Consider the following 13,125-nt stretch of genomic DNA (forward strand, 5'->3'; position numbering starts at 1 on the left):
ACTAGAAGTACTTGACTGTTTTTAATTGAAAGCTCTATCTTTAATAACAAAAAAGTTATGCAAAATTTTCGATCTAAAAAAGTACATGTTAATTGTAAAAAACCAAAATTTCGATTTTACTCAAAAACTATAATTTTTTAAATTTTGATAATTATGTGCAAGGTGCCCCTTCACTAGGAGTACTTGACTGTTTTTAAATGAAAGCTCTATCTTTAATAACAAAAAAGTTATGCAAAATTTTCGATCTAAAAAAGTACATGTTAATTGTAAAAAAACCAAAATTTCGATTTTACTCAAAAACTATAAATTTTTAAATTTTGATAATTATGTGCAAGGTGCCCCTTCACTAGGAGTACTTGACTGTTTTTAAATGAAAGCTCTATCTTTAATAACAAAAAAGTTATGCAAAATTTTCGATCTAAAAAAGTACATGTTAATTGTAAAAAACCGAAATTTCGATTTTTCTGAAAAACTATAAATTTTTAAATTTTGATAATTATGTGCAAGGTGCCCCTTCACTAGGAGTACTTGACTGTTTTTAAATGAAAGCTCTATCTTTAATAACAAAAAAGTTATGCAAAATTTTCGATCTAAAAAAGTACATGTTAATTGTAAAAAACCGAAATTTCGATTTTACTCAAAAACTATAAATTTTTAAATTTTGATAATTATGTGCAAGGTGCCCCTTCACTAGGAGTACTTGACTGTTTTTAAATGAAAGCTCTATCTTTAATAACAAAAAAGTTATGCAAAATTTTCGATCTAAAAAAGTACATGTTAATTGTAAAAAACCAAAACTTCGATTTTTCTCAAAAACTATAATTTTTTAAATTTTGATAATTATGTGCAAGGTGCCCCTTCACTAGGAGTACTTGACTGTTTTTAAATGAAAGCTCTATCTTTAATAACAAAAAAGTTATGCAAAATTTTCGATCTAAAAAAGTACATGTTAATTGTAAAAAACCGAAATTTCGATTTTTCTGAAAAACTATAAATTTTTAAATTTTGATAATTATGTGCAAGGTGCCCCTTCACTAGGAGTACTTGACTGTTTTTAAATGAAAGCTCTATCTTTAATAACAAAAAAGTTATGCAAAATTTTCGATCTAAAAAAGTACATGTTAATTGTAAAAAACCAAAATTTCGATTTTACTCAAAAACTATAATTTTTTAAATTTTGATAATTATGTGCAAGGTGCCCCTTCACTAGAAGTACTTGACTGTTTTTAAATGAAAGCTCTATCTTTAATAACAAAAAAGTTATGCAAAATTTTCGATCTAAAAAAGTACATGTTAATTGTAAAAAACCAAAACTTCGATTTTTCTCAAAAACTATAATTTTTTAAATTTTGATAATTATGTGCAAGGTGCCCCTTCACTAGGAGTACTTGGCAGTTTTTAAATGTAAGCTCTATCTTTAATAACAAGAAAGTTATGCAAAATTTTCGATCTAAAAATACTTAATTGTAAAAAACCGAAATTTCGATTTTTCTCAAAAACTATAATTTTTTCAATTTTGATAATTATGTGCAAGGTGCCCCTTCACTAGAAGTACTTGACTGTTTTTAATTGAAAGCTCTATCTTTAATAACAAAAAAGTTATGCAAAATTTTCGATCTAAAAAAGTACATGTTAATTGTAAAAAACCAAAATTTCGATTTTACTCAAAAACTATAATTTTTTAAATTTTGATAATTATGTGCAAGGTGCCCCTTCACTAGGAGTACTTGACTGTTTTTAAATGAAAGCTCTATCTTTAATAACAAAAAAGTTATGCAAAATTTTCGATCTAAAAAAGTACATGTTAATTGTAAAAAAACCAAAATTTCGATTTTACTCAAAAACTATAAATTTTTAAATTTTGATAATTATGTGCAAGGTGCCCCTTCACTAGGAGTACTTGACTGTTTTTAAATGAAAGCTCTATCTTTAATAACAAAAAAGTTATGCAAAATTTTCGATCTAAAAAAGTACATGTTAATTGTAAAAAACCAAAATTTCGATTTTACTCAAAAACTATAAATTTTTAAATTTTGATAATTATGTGCAAGGTGCCCCTTCACTAGGAGTACTTGACTGTTTTTAAATGAAAGCTCTATCTTTAATAACAAAAAAGTTATGCAAAATTTTCGATCTAAAAAAGTACATGTTAATTGTAAAAAACCGAAATTTCGATTTTTCTGAAAAACTATAAATTTTTAAATTTTGATAATTATGTGCAAGGTGCCCCTTCACTAGGAGTACTTGACTGTTTTTAAATGAAAGCTCTATCTTTAATAACAAAAAAGTTATTCAAAATTTTCGATCTAAAAAAGTACATGTTAATTGTAAAAAACCGAAATTTCGATTTTTCTCAAAAACTATAATTTTTTCAATTATAATAATTATGTGCAAGGTGCCCCTTTGCCAGGAGTGCTTGGCAGTTTTTAAATGAAAGCTTTATCTTTAATAACAAAAAAGTTATGCAAAATTTTCGATCTAAAAAATTACATGTTAATTGTAAAAAACCGAAATTTCGATTTTTTTCAAAAACTATAATTTTTTTAGTTTTTGGTTATTACGTACAAGGTGTCCCTTTGCAAGTAGTATTTGACAGTTTTTAAATGAAAGCTCTATCTTTAATAACAAAAAAGTTATGCAACATTTTCGATCTAAAAAAGTACATGTTAATTGTAAAAAACCAAAATTTCGATTTTTTTCAAAAACTACAATTTTTTTAGTTTTTGATTATTACGTACAAGGTGCCCTCTTCGCTAGGAGTATTTAACCGTTTTTAAATGAAAGCTCTATCTTTAATAACCAAAAAGTTATGCAAAATTTTCGATCTAAAAAAGTACATGTTAATTGTAAAAAACCGAAATTTCGATTTTTCTGAAAAACTATAAATTTTTTAATTTTGATAATTATGTGCAAGGTGCCCCTTCACTAGGAGTACTTGACTGTTTTTAAATAAAAGCTCTATCTTTAATAACAAAAAAGTTATTCAAAATTTTCGATCTAAAAAAGTACATGTTAATTGTAAAAAACCGAAATTTCGATTTTTCTCAAAAACTTTAATTTTTTCAATTATAATAATTATGTGCAAGGTGCCCCTTTGCCAGGAGTGCTTGGCAGTTTTTAAATGAAAGCTTTATCTTTAATAACAAAAAAGTTATGCAAAATTTTCGATCTAAAAAATTACATGTTAATTGTAAAAAACGAAATTTCGATTTTTTTCAAAAACTACAATTTTTTTAGTTTTTGGTTATTACGTACAAGGTGTCCCTTTGCAAGTAGTATTTGACAGTTTTTAAATGAAAGCTCTATCTTTAAAAACAAAAAAGTTATGCAAAATTTTCGATCTAAAAAAGTACATGTTAATTGTAAAAAACCAAAACTTCGATTTTTCTCAAAAACTATAATTTTTTAAATTTTGATAATTATGTGCAAGGTGCCCCTTCACTAGGAGTACTTGGCAGTTTTTAAATGTAAGCTCTATCTTTAATAACCAGAAAGTTATGCAAAATTTTCGATCTAAAAAAGTACATGTTAATTGTAAAAAACCAAAACTTCGATTTTTCTCAAAAACTATAATTTTTTCAATTTTGATAATTATGTGCAAGGTGCCCCTTCACTAGAAGTACTTGACTGTTTTTAATTGAAAGCTCTATCTTTAATAACAAAAAAGTTATGCAAAATTTTCGATCTAAAAAAGTACATGTTAATTGTAAAAAACCAAAATTTCGATTTTACTCAAAAACTATAAATTTTTAAATTTTGATAATTATGTGCAAGGTGCCCCTTCACTAGGAGTACTTGACTGTTTTTAAATGAAAGCTCTATCTTTAATAACAAAAAAGTTATGCAAAATTTTCGATCTAAAAAAGTACATGTTAATTGTAAAAAACCGAAATTTCGATTTTTCTGAAAAACTATAAATTTTTAAATTTTGATAATTATGTGCAAGGTGCCCCTTCACTAGGAGTACTTGACTGTTTTTAAATGAAAGCTCTATCTTTAATAAAAAAAAAGTTATTCAAAATTTTCGATCTAAAAAAGTACATGTTAATTGTAAAAAACCGAAATTTCGATTTTTCTCAAAAACTATAATTTTTTCAATTATAATAATTATGTGCAAGGTGCCCCTTTGCCAGGAGTGCTTGGCAGTTTTTAAATGAAAGCTTTATCTTTAATAACAAAAAAGTTATGCAAAATTTTCGATCTAAAAAATTACATGTTAATTGTAAAAAACCGAAATTTCGATTTTTTTCAAAAACTACAATTTTTTTAGTTTTTGGTTATTACGTACAAGGTGTCCCTTTGCAAGTAGTATTTGACAGTTTTTAAATGAAAGCTCTATCTTTAATAACAAAAAAGTTATGCAAAATTTTCGATCTAAAAAAGTACATGTTAATTGTAAAAAACCAAAACTTCGATTTTTCTCAAAAACTATAATTTTTTAAATTTTGATAATTATGTGCAAGGTGCCCCTTCACTAGGAGTACTTGGCAGTTTTTAAATGTAAGCTCTATCTTTAATAACAAGAAAGTTATGCAAAATTTTCGATCTAAAAATACTTAATTGTAAAAAACCAAAATTTCGATTTTTCTCAAAAACTATAATTTTTTCAATTTTGATAATTATGTGCAAGGTGCCCCTTCACTAGGAGTACTTGACTGTTTTTAAATGAAAGCTCTATCTTTAATAACAAAAAAGTTATGCAAAACTTTCGATCTAAAAAAGTACATGTTAATTGTAAAAAACCAAAATTTCGATTTTACTCAAAAACTATAATTTTTTAAATTTTGATAATTATGTGCAAGGTGCCCCTTCACTAGGAGTACTTGACTGTTTTTAAATGAAAGCTCTATCTTTAATAACAAAAAAGTTATGCAAAATTTTCGATCTAAAAAAGTACATGTTAATTGTAAAAAACCAAAATTTCGATTTTACTTAAAAACTATAAATTTTTAAATTTTGATAATTATGTGCAAGGTGCCCCTTCACTAGGAGTACTTGACTGTTTTTAAATGAAAGCTCTATCTTTAATAACAAAAAAGTTATGCAAAATTTTCGATCTAAAAAAGTACATGTTAATTGTAAAAAACCAAAATTTCGATTTTACTCAAAAACTATAAATTTTTAAATTTTGATAATTATGTGCAAGGTGCCCCTTCACTAGGAGTACTTGACTGTTTTTAAATGAAAGCTCTATCTTTAATAACAAAAAAGTTATGCAAAAATTTCCATCTAAAAAAGTACATGTTAATTGTAAAAAACCAAAATTTCGATTTTACTCAAAAACTATAAATTTTTAAATTTTGATAATTATGTGCAAGGTGCCCCTTCACTAGGAGTACTTGACTGTTTTTAAATGAAAGCTCTATCTTTAATAACAAAAAAGTTATGCAAAATTTTCGATCTAAAAAAGTACATGCTAATTGTAAAAAACCGAAATTTCGATTTTTCTCAAAAACTATAATTTTTTCAATTTTGATAATTATGTGCAAGGTGCCCCTTTGCGAGGAGTGCTTGGCAGTTTTTAAATGAAAGCTTTATCTTTAATAACAAAAAAGTTATGCAAAATTTTCCATCTAAAAAATTACATGTTAATTGTAAAAAACGGAAATTTCGATTTTTCTCAAAAACTATAATTTTTTCAATTATAATAATTATGTGCAAGTTGCCCCCTTCACTAGGAGTGCTTGGCAGTTTTTAAATGAAAGCTTTATCTTTAATAACAAAAAAGTTATGCAAAATTTTCCATCTAAAAAATTACATGTTAATTGTAAAAAACGGAAATTTCGATTTTTCTCAAAAACTATAATTTTTTCAATTTTGATAATTATGTGCAAGGTGCCCCTTTGCGAGGAGTGCTTGGCAGTTTTTAAATGAAAGCTTTATCTTTAATAACAAAAAAGTTATGCAAAATTTTCCATCTAAAAAATTACATGTTAATTGTAAAAAACGGAAATTTCGATTTTTCTCAAAAACTATAATTTTTTCAATTATAATAATTATGTGCAAGTTGCCCCTTCACTAGGAGTGCTTGGCAGTTTTTAAATGAAAGCTTTATCTTTAATAACAAAAAAGTTATGCAAAATTTTCCATCTAAAAAATTACATGTTAATTGTAAAAAACGGAAATTTCGATTTTTCTCAAAAACTATAATTTTTTCAATTTTGATAATTATGTGCAAGGTGCCCCTTTGCGAGGAGTGCTTGGCAGTTTTTAAATGAAAGCTTTATCTTTAATAACAAAAAAGTTATGCAAAATTTTCCATCTAAAAAATTACATGTTAATTGTAAAAAACCAAAATTTCGATTTTACTCAAAAACTATAATTTTTTAAATTTTTATAAATATGTGCAAGGTGCCCCTTCACTAGGAGTACTTGACTGTTTTTAAATGAAAGCTCTATCTTTAATAACAAAAAAGTTATGCAAAATTTTCGATCTAAAAAAGTACATGTTAATTGTAAAAAACCAAAATTTCGATTTTACTCAAAAACTATAAATTTTTAAACTTTGATAATTATGTGCAAGGTGCCCCTTCACTAGGAGTACTTGACTGTTTTTAAATGAAAGCTCTATCTTTAATAACAAAAAAGTTATGCAAAATTTTCGATCTAAAAAAGTACATGTTAATTGTAAAAAACCAAAATTTCGATTTTACTCAAAAACTATAATTTTTTAAATTTTTATAAATATGTGCAAGGTGCCCCTTCACTAGGAGTACTTGACTGTTTTTAAATGAAAGCTCTATCTTTAATAACAAAAAAGTTATGCAAAAATTTCCATCTAAAAAAGTACATGTTAATTGTAAAAAACCAAAATTTCGATTTTACTCAAAAACTATAAATTTTTAAATTTTGATAATTATGTGCAAGGTGCCCCTTCACTAGGAGTACTTGACTGTTTTTAAATGAAAGCTCTATCTTTAATAACAAAAAAGTTATGCAAAATTTTCGATCTAAAAAAGTACATGCTAATTGTAAAAAACCGAAATTTCGATTTTTCTCAAAAACTATAATTTTTTCAATTTTGATAATTATGTGCAAGGTGCCCCTTTGCGAGGAGTGCTTGGCAGTTTTTAAATGAAAGCTTTATCTTTAATAACAAAAAAGTTATGCAAAATTTTCCATCTAAAAAATTACATGTTAATTGTAAAAAACGGAAATTTCGATTTTTCTCAAAAACTATAATTTTTTCAATTATAATAATTATGTGCAAGTTGCCCCTTCACTAGGAGTGCTTGGCAGTTTTTAAATGAAAGCTTTATCTTTAATAACAAAAAAGTTATGCAAAATTTTCCATCTAAAAAATTACATGTTAATTGTAAAAAACGGAAATTTCGATTTTTCTCAAAAACTATAATTTTTTCAATTTTGATAATTATGTGCAAGGTGCCCCTTTGCGAGGAGTGCTTGGCAGTTTTTAAATGAAAGCTTTATCTTTAATAACAAAAAAGTTATGCAAAATTTTCCATCTTAAAAATTACATGTTAATTGTAAAAAACGGAAATTTCGATTTTTCTCAAAAACTATAATTTTTTCAATTTTGATAATTATGTGCAAGGTGCCCCTTTGCGAGGAGTGCTTGGCAGTTTTTAAATGAAAGCTTTATCTTTAATAACAAAAAAGTTATGCAAAATTTTCGATCTAAAAAAGTACATGTTAATTGTAAAAAAACGAAATTTCGATTTTTCTCAAAAACTATAATTTTTTTAGTTTTTGATTATTACGTACAAGGTGCCCCTTCGCTAGGAGTATTTAACCGTTTTTAAATGAAAGCTCTATCTTTAATAACAAAAAAGTTATGCAAAATTTTCGATCTAAAAAAGTACATGTTAATTGTAAAAAACCGAAATTTCGATTTTTCTGAAAAACTATAAATTTTTAAATTTTGATAATTATGTGCAAGGTGCCCCTTCACTAGGAGTACTTGACTGTTTTTAAATGAAAGCTCTATCTTTAATAACAAAAAAGTTATGCAAAATTTTCGATCTAAAAAAGTACATGTTAATTGTAAAAAACCGAAATTTCGATTTTTCTCAAAAACTATAATTTTTATAATTTTGATAATTATGTGCAAGGTGCCCCTTTGCGAGGAGTACTTGGCCGTTTTTAAAAGAAAGCTCTATCTTTAATAACAAAAAAGTTATGCAAAATTTTCGATCTAAAAAAGTACATGTTAATTGTAAAAAACCGAAATTTCGATTTTTCTCAAAAACTATAATTTTTATAATTTTGATAATTATGTGCAAGGTGCCCCTTTGCGAGGAGTACTTGGCCGTTTTTAAAAGAAAGCTCTATCTTTAATAACAAAAAAGTTATGCAAAATTTTCGATCTAAAAAAGTACATGTTAATTGTAAAAAACCAAAATTTCGATTTTACTCAAAAACTATAAATTTTTAAATTTTGATAATTATGTGCAAGGTGCCCCTTCACTAGGAGTACTTGACTGTTTTTAAATGAAAGCTCTATCTTTAATAACAAAAAAGTTATGCAAAATTTTCGATCTAAAAAAGTACATGTTAATTGTAAAAAACCGAAATTTCGATTTTTCTCAAAAACTATAATTTTTTCAATTATAATAATTATGTGCAAGGTGCCCCTTTGCCAGGAGTGCTTGGCAGTTTTTAAATGAAAGCTTTATCTTTAATAGCAAAAAAGTTATGCAAAATTTTCGATCTAAAAAATTACATGTTAATTGTAAAAAACCGAAATTTCGATTTTTTTCAAAAACTACAATTTTTTTAGTTTTTGGTTAATACGTACAAGGTGTCCCTTTGCAAGTAGTATTTGACAGTTTTTAAATGAAAGCTCTATCTTTAATAACAAAAAAGTTATGCAAAATTTTCGATCTAAAAAAATACATGTTAATTGTAAAAAACCAAAACTTCGATTTTTCTCAAAAACTATAATTTTTTAAATTTTGATAATTATGTGCAAGGTGCCCCTTCATTAGGAGTACTTGGCAGTTTTTAAATGTAAGCTCTATCTTTAATAACAAGAAAGTTATGCAAAATTTTCGATCTAAAAATACTTAATTGTAAAAAACCGAAATTTCGATTTTTCTCAAAAACTATAATTTTTTCAATTTTGATAATTATGTGCAAGGTGCCCCTTCACTAGGAGTACATGACTGTTTTTAAATGAAAGCTCTATCTTTAATAACAAAAAAGTTATGCAAAATTTTCGATCTAAAAAAGTACATGTTAATTGTAAAAAACCGAAACTTCGATTTTTCTTAAAAACTATAATTTTTTTAATTTTGATAATTATGTGCAAATTGCTTCTTTACTAGGAGTACTTGACTGTTTTTAAATGAAAGCTCTATCTTTAATAACAAAAAAGGTATGCAAAATTTTCGATCTAAAAAAGTACATGATAGATGTAAAAAACCGAAATTTCGATTTTTCTCAAAAACTATAATTTTTTAAATTTTGATAATTATGTGCAAGGTGCCCCTTCACTAGGAGTACTTGACTATTTTTAAATGAAAGCTCTATCTTTAATACCAAAAAAGTTATGCAAAATTTTCGATCTAAAAAAGTACATGTTAATTGTAAAAAACCGAAATTTCGATTTTTCTCAAAAACTATAATTTTTTAAATTTTGATAATTATGTGCAAATTGCCCCTTTACTAGGAGTACTTGACTGTTTTTAAATGAAAGCTCTATCTTTAATAACAAAAAAGGTATGCAAAATTTTCGATCTAAAAAAGTACATGATAGATGTAAAAAACCGAAATTTCGATTTTTCTCAAAAACTATAATTTTTTAAATTTTGATAATTATGTGCAAGGTGCCCCTTCACTAGGAGTACTTGACTATTTTTAAATGAAAGCTCTATCTTTAATACCAAAAAAGTTATGCAAAATTTTCGATCTAAAAAAGTACATGTTAATTGTAAAAAACCGAAATTTCGATTTTTCTCAAAAACTATAATTTTTTAAATTTTGATAATTATGTGCAAGGTGCCCCTTCACTAGGAGTACTTGACTATTTTTAAATGAAAGCTCTATCTTTAATACCAAAAAAGTTATGCAAAATTTTCGATCTAAAAAAGTACATGTTAATTGTAAAAAACCGAAATTTCGATTTTTCTCAAAAACTATAATTTTTTAAATTTTGATAATTATGTGCAAATTGCCCCTTTACTAGGAGTACTTGACTGTTTTTAAATGAAAGCTCTATCTTTAATAACAAAAAAGTTATGCAAAATTTTCGATCTAAAAAAGTACATGTTAATTGTAAAAAACCGAAACTTCGATTTTTCTCAAAAACTAAAATTTTTTTAATTTTGATAATTATGTGCAAATTGCCCCTTTACTAGGAGTACTTGACTGTTTTTAAATGAAAGCTCTATCTTTAATAACAAAAAAGGTATGCAAAATTTTCGATCTAAAAAAGTACATGTTAATTGTAAAAAACCGAAATTTCGATTTTTCTCAAAAACTATAATTTTTTCAATTTTGATAATTATGTGCAAGGTGCCCCTTTGCGAGGAGTGCTTGGCAGTTTTTAAATGAAAGCTTTATCTTTAATAACAAAAAAGGTATGCAAAATTTTCGATCTAAAAAAGTACATGTTAATTGTAAAAAACCGAAATTTCGATTTTTCTCAAAAACTATAATTTTTTCAATTTTGATAATTATGTGCAAGGTGCCCCTTTGCGAGGAGTACTTGACTGTTTTTAAATGAAAGCTCTATCTTTAATAACAAAAAAGGTATGCAAAATTTTCGATCTAAAAAAGTACATGATAGATGTAAAAAACCGAAATTTCGATTTTTCTCAAAAACTATAATTTTTTAAATTTTGATAATTATGTGCAAGGTGCCCCTTCACTAGGAGTACTTGACTATTTTTAAATGAAAGCTCTATCTTTAATAACAAAAAAGTTATGCAAAATTTTCGATCTAAAAAAGTACATGTTAATTGTAAAAAACCGAAATTTCGATTTTTCTCAAAAACTATAATTTTTTCAATTCTGATAATTATGTGCAAGGTGCCCCTTCACTAGGAGTACTTGACTGTTTTTAAATAAAAGCTCTATCTTTAATAACAAAAAAAATATGCAAAATTTTCGATCTAAAAAAGTACATGTTAATTGTAAAAAACCGAAATTTCGATTTTTCTCAAAAACTATAATTTTTTCAATTTTGATAATTATGTGCAAGGTGCCCCTTCACTAGGAGTACTTGACTGTTTTTAAATAAAAGCTCTATCTTTAATAACAAAAAAAATATGCAAAATTTTCGATCTAAAAAAGTACATGTTAATTGTAAAAAACCGAAATTTCGATTTTTCTCAAAAACTATAATTTTTTAAATTTTGATAATTATGTGCAAGGTGCCCCTTCGCTAGGAGTAGTTGACTGTTTTTAAACGAAAGCTCTATCTTTAATAACAAAAAAGTTATGCAAAATTTTCGATCTAAAAAAGTACATGTTAATTGTAAAAAACCGAAATTTCGATTTTTTTCAAAAACTATAATTTTTTAAATTTTGATAATTATGTGCAAGGTGCCCCTTCGCTAGGAGTAGTTGACTGTTTTTAAACGAAAGCTCTATCTTTATTAACAAAAAAGTTATGCAAAATTTTCGATCTAAAAAAGTACATGTTAATTGTAAAAAACCGAAATTTCGATTTTTTTCAAAAACTACAATTTTTTTAGTTTTTGATTATTACGTACAAGGTGCCCCTTTGCAAGGAGTACTTGACAGTTTTTAAATGAAAGCTCTATCTTTAATAACAAAAAAGTTATGCAAAATTTTCGATCTAAAAAAGTACATGTTAATTGTAAAAAACCGAAATTTCGATTTTTCTCAAAAACTATAATTTTTTAAATTTTGATAATTATGTACAAGGTGCCCCTTCGCTAGGAGTAGTTGACTGTTTTTAAACGAAAGCTCTATCTTTAATAACAAAAAAGTTATGCAAAATTTTCGATCTAAAAAAGTACATGTTAATGGTAAAAAACCGAAATTTCGTTTTTTTTTTCAAAAACTACAATTTTTTTAGTTTTTTATTATTACGTACAAGGTGCCCCGTTGTAAAAATTAAAAATAAATAATTATAAAAACAAACACGATATAGCTTGACTTGCCTTAATCCTAACTTCTTCTGACTCGTCTTGCATCAGTCTAATCAGTTTATCGCAGACAGTTTCCAGTGAAACTTTAGTAGTTTGGCGTAGAAAAAACCGGTGACAAGGGCGGGATTGGCGCTTAGACACCACCATTAAACCAACTCGTCCTCGATTTGATCCCCAAGTAACCTTGATATCATTGATTCCATAAATCCCTAATTAAATTCAAAATAGATCACAAACAAACTGCATGAATATTACATTTAAGGTGCTGCCATTTACTTACTATGCGTTTAATTAACTCCTTAATAAAATCCGTGAACATCAAGTCGGTGTCGTCGCCCAAACACTCCTGGATCATGCGGTATACCTCCGGAAAATCCAGATAAGGGCCAACCTTCTGGATTGTACTTTTAGAGGCCTAAATGGGGTCCATGCATGAGTTAAGTGAGTAAAATGATCCGAAAAAGTCATACCTTGACAACATACACGTCTGGATTGCATAGATGCAAGAGTAAAGTGATGAGGTTCCCTTGGATCTCACTCGATCCTTGAATGCCTCAAAATTGGTCTCCTGGCCAAGGGATGTTGCCAGATCTCCTAATAACTGGATCGAGGATCTCCTTAGACCTGGATCCTCTTGACCGAATAGCAACTTGATCCTCACTGCTCCGGTAACTTGAAAGGAACTGAATTTGAACCCTGGCAAACTGTTCAGGAGTTTCGAGAAGGATTGCAGGGACTCCAGGATCAGCTCGCTTTCGTTCCTAGATAAGGAAGAATAGGTCGATCATTTTGTAAATGATTAAATTAAGAGTAGAACCTTTCAAGGAACCTACAGTTGAGTAGCTCGTTGTCGAGTTATTTCTTCGGGTCCTATTTATTTATTAAGAAATAAATCCTGGAATTTTTACTGAATTGACTTAGAAAATGGACAATATTGATAATGTGGACTAAAAACTCATTAAAATCCATATTGAGATTTGATCACCAGAAACAAAGTCTGTGATAATCACAGAAAAGCTTGCCGGTCAATAAAATCAATCAATTA

The 13,125-nt window shown here is 26.7% G+C and overlaps 1 long non-coding RNA gene across 1 annotated transcript; it reads right to left on the bottom strand.

Annotated features, from left to right (window-relative positions):
• Nucleotides 1-12,022: 12,022 nt before the first annotated feature.
• LOC126749709 (uncharacterized) lies at nucleotides 12,023-12,906 on the bottom strand. The gene is made up of 3 exons (XR_007665264.1): nucleotides 12,551-12,906; nucleotides 12,361-12,495; nucleotides 12,023-12,289 (listed from the first exon to the last, which is right to left on the bottom strand). It is a non-coding gene; the product is annotated as an uncharacterized LOC126749709 (long non-coding RNA).
• Nucleotides 12,907-13,125: the final 219 nt, after the last annotated feature.

The sequence above is a fragment of the Anthonomus grandis genome, unplaced genomic scaffold (assembly GCF_022605725.1).
Source record: "Anthonomus grandis grandis unplaced genomic scaffold, icAntGran1.3 ctg00000514.1, whole genome shotgun sequence".
In the NCBI taxonomy this organism is placed as follows: domain Eukaryota; kingdom Metazoa; phylum Arthropoda; class Insecta; order Coleoptera; family Curculionidae; genus Anthonomus; species Anthonomus grandis.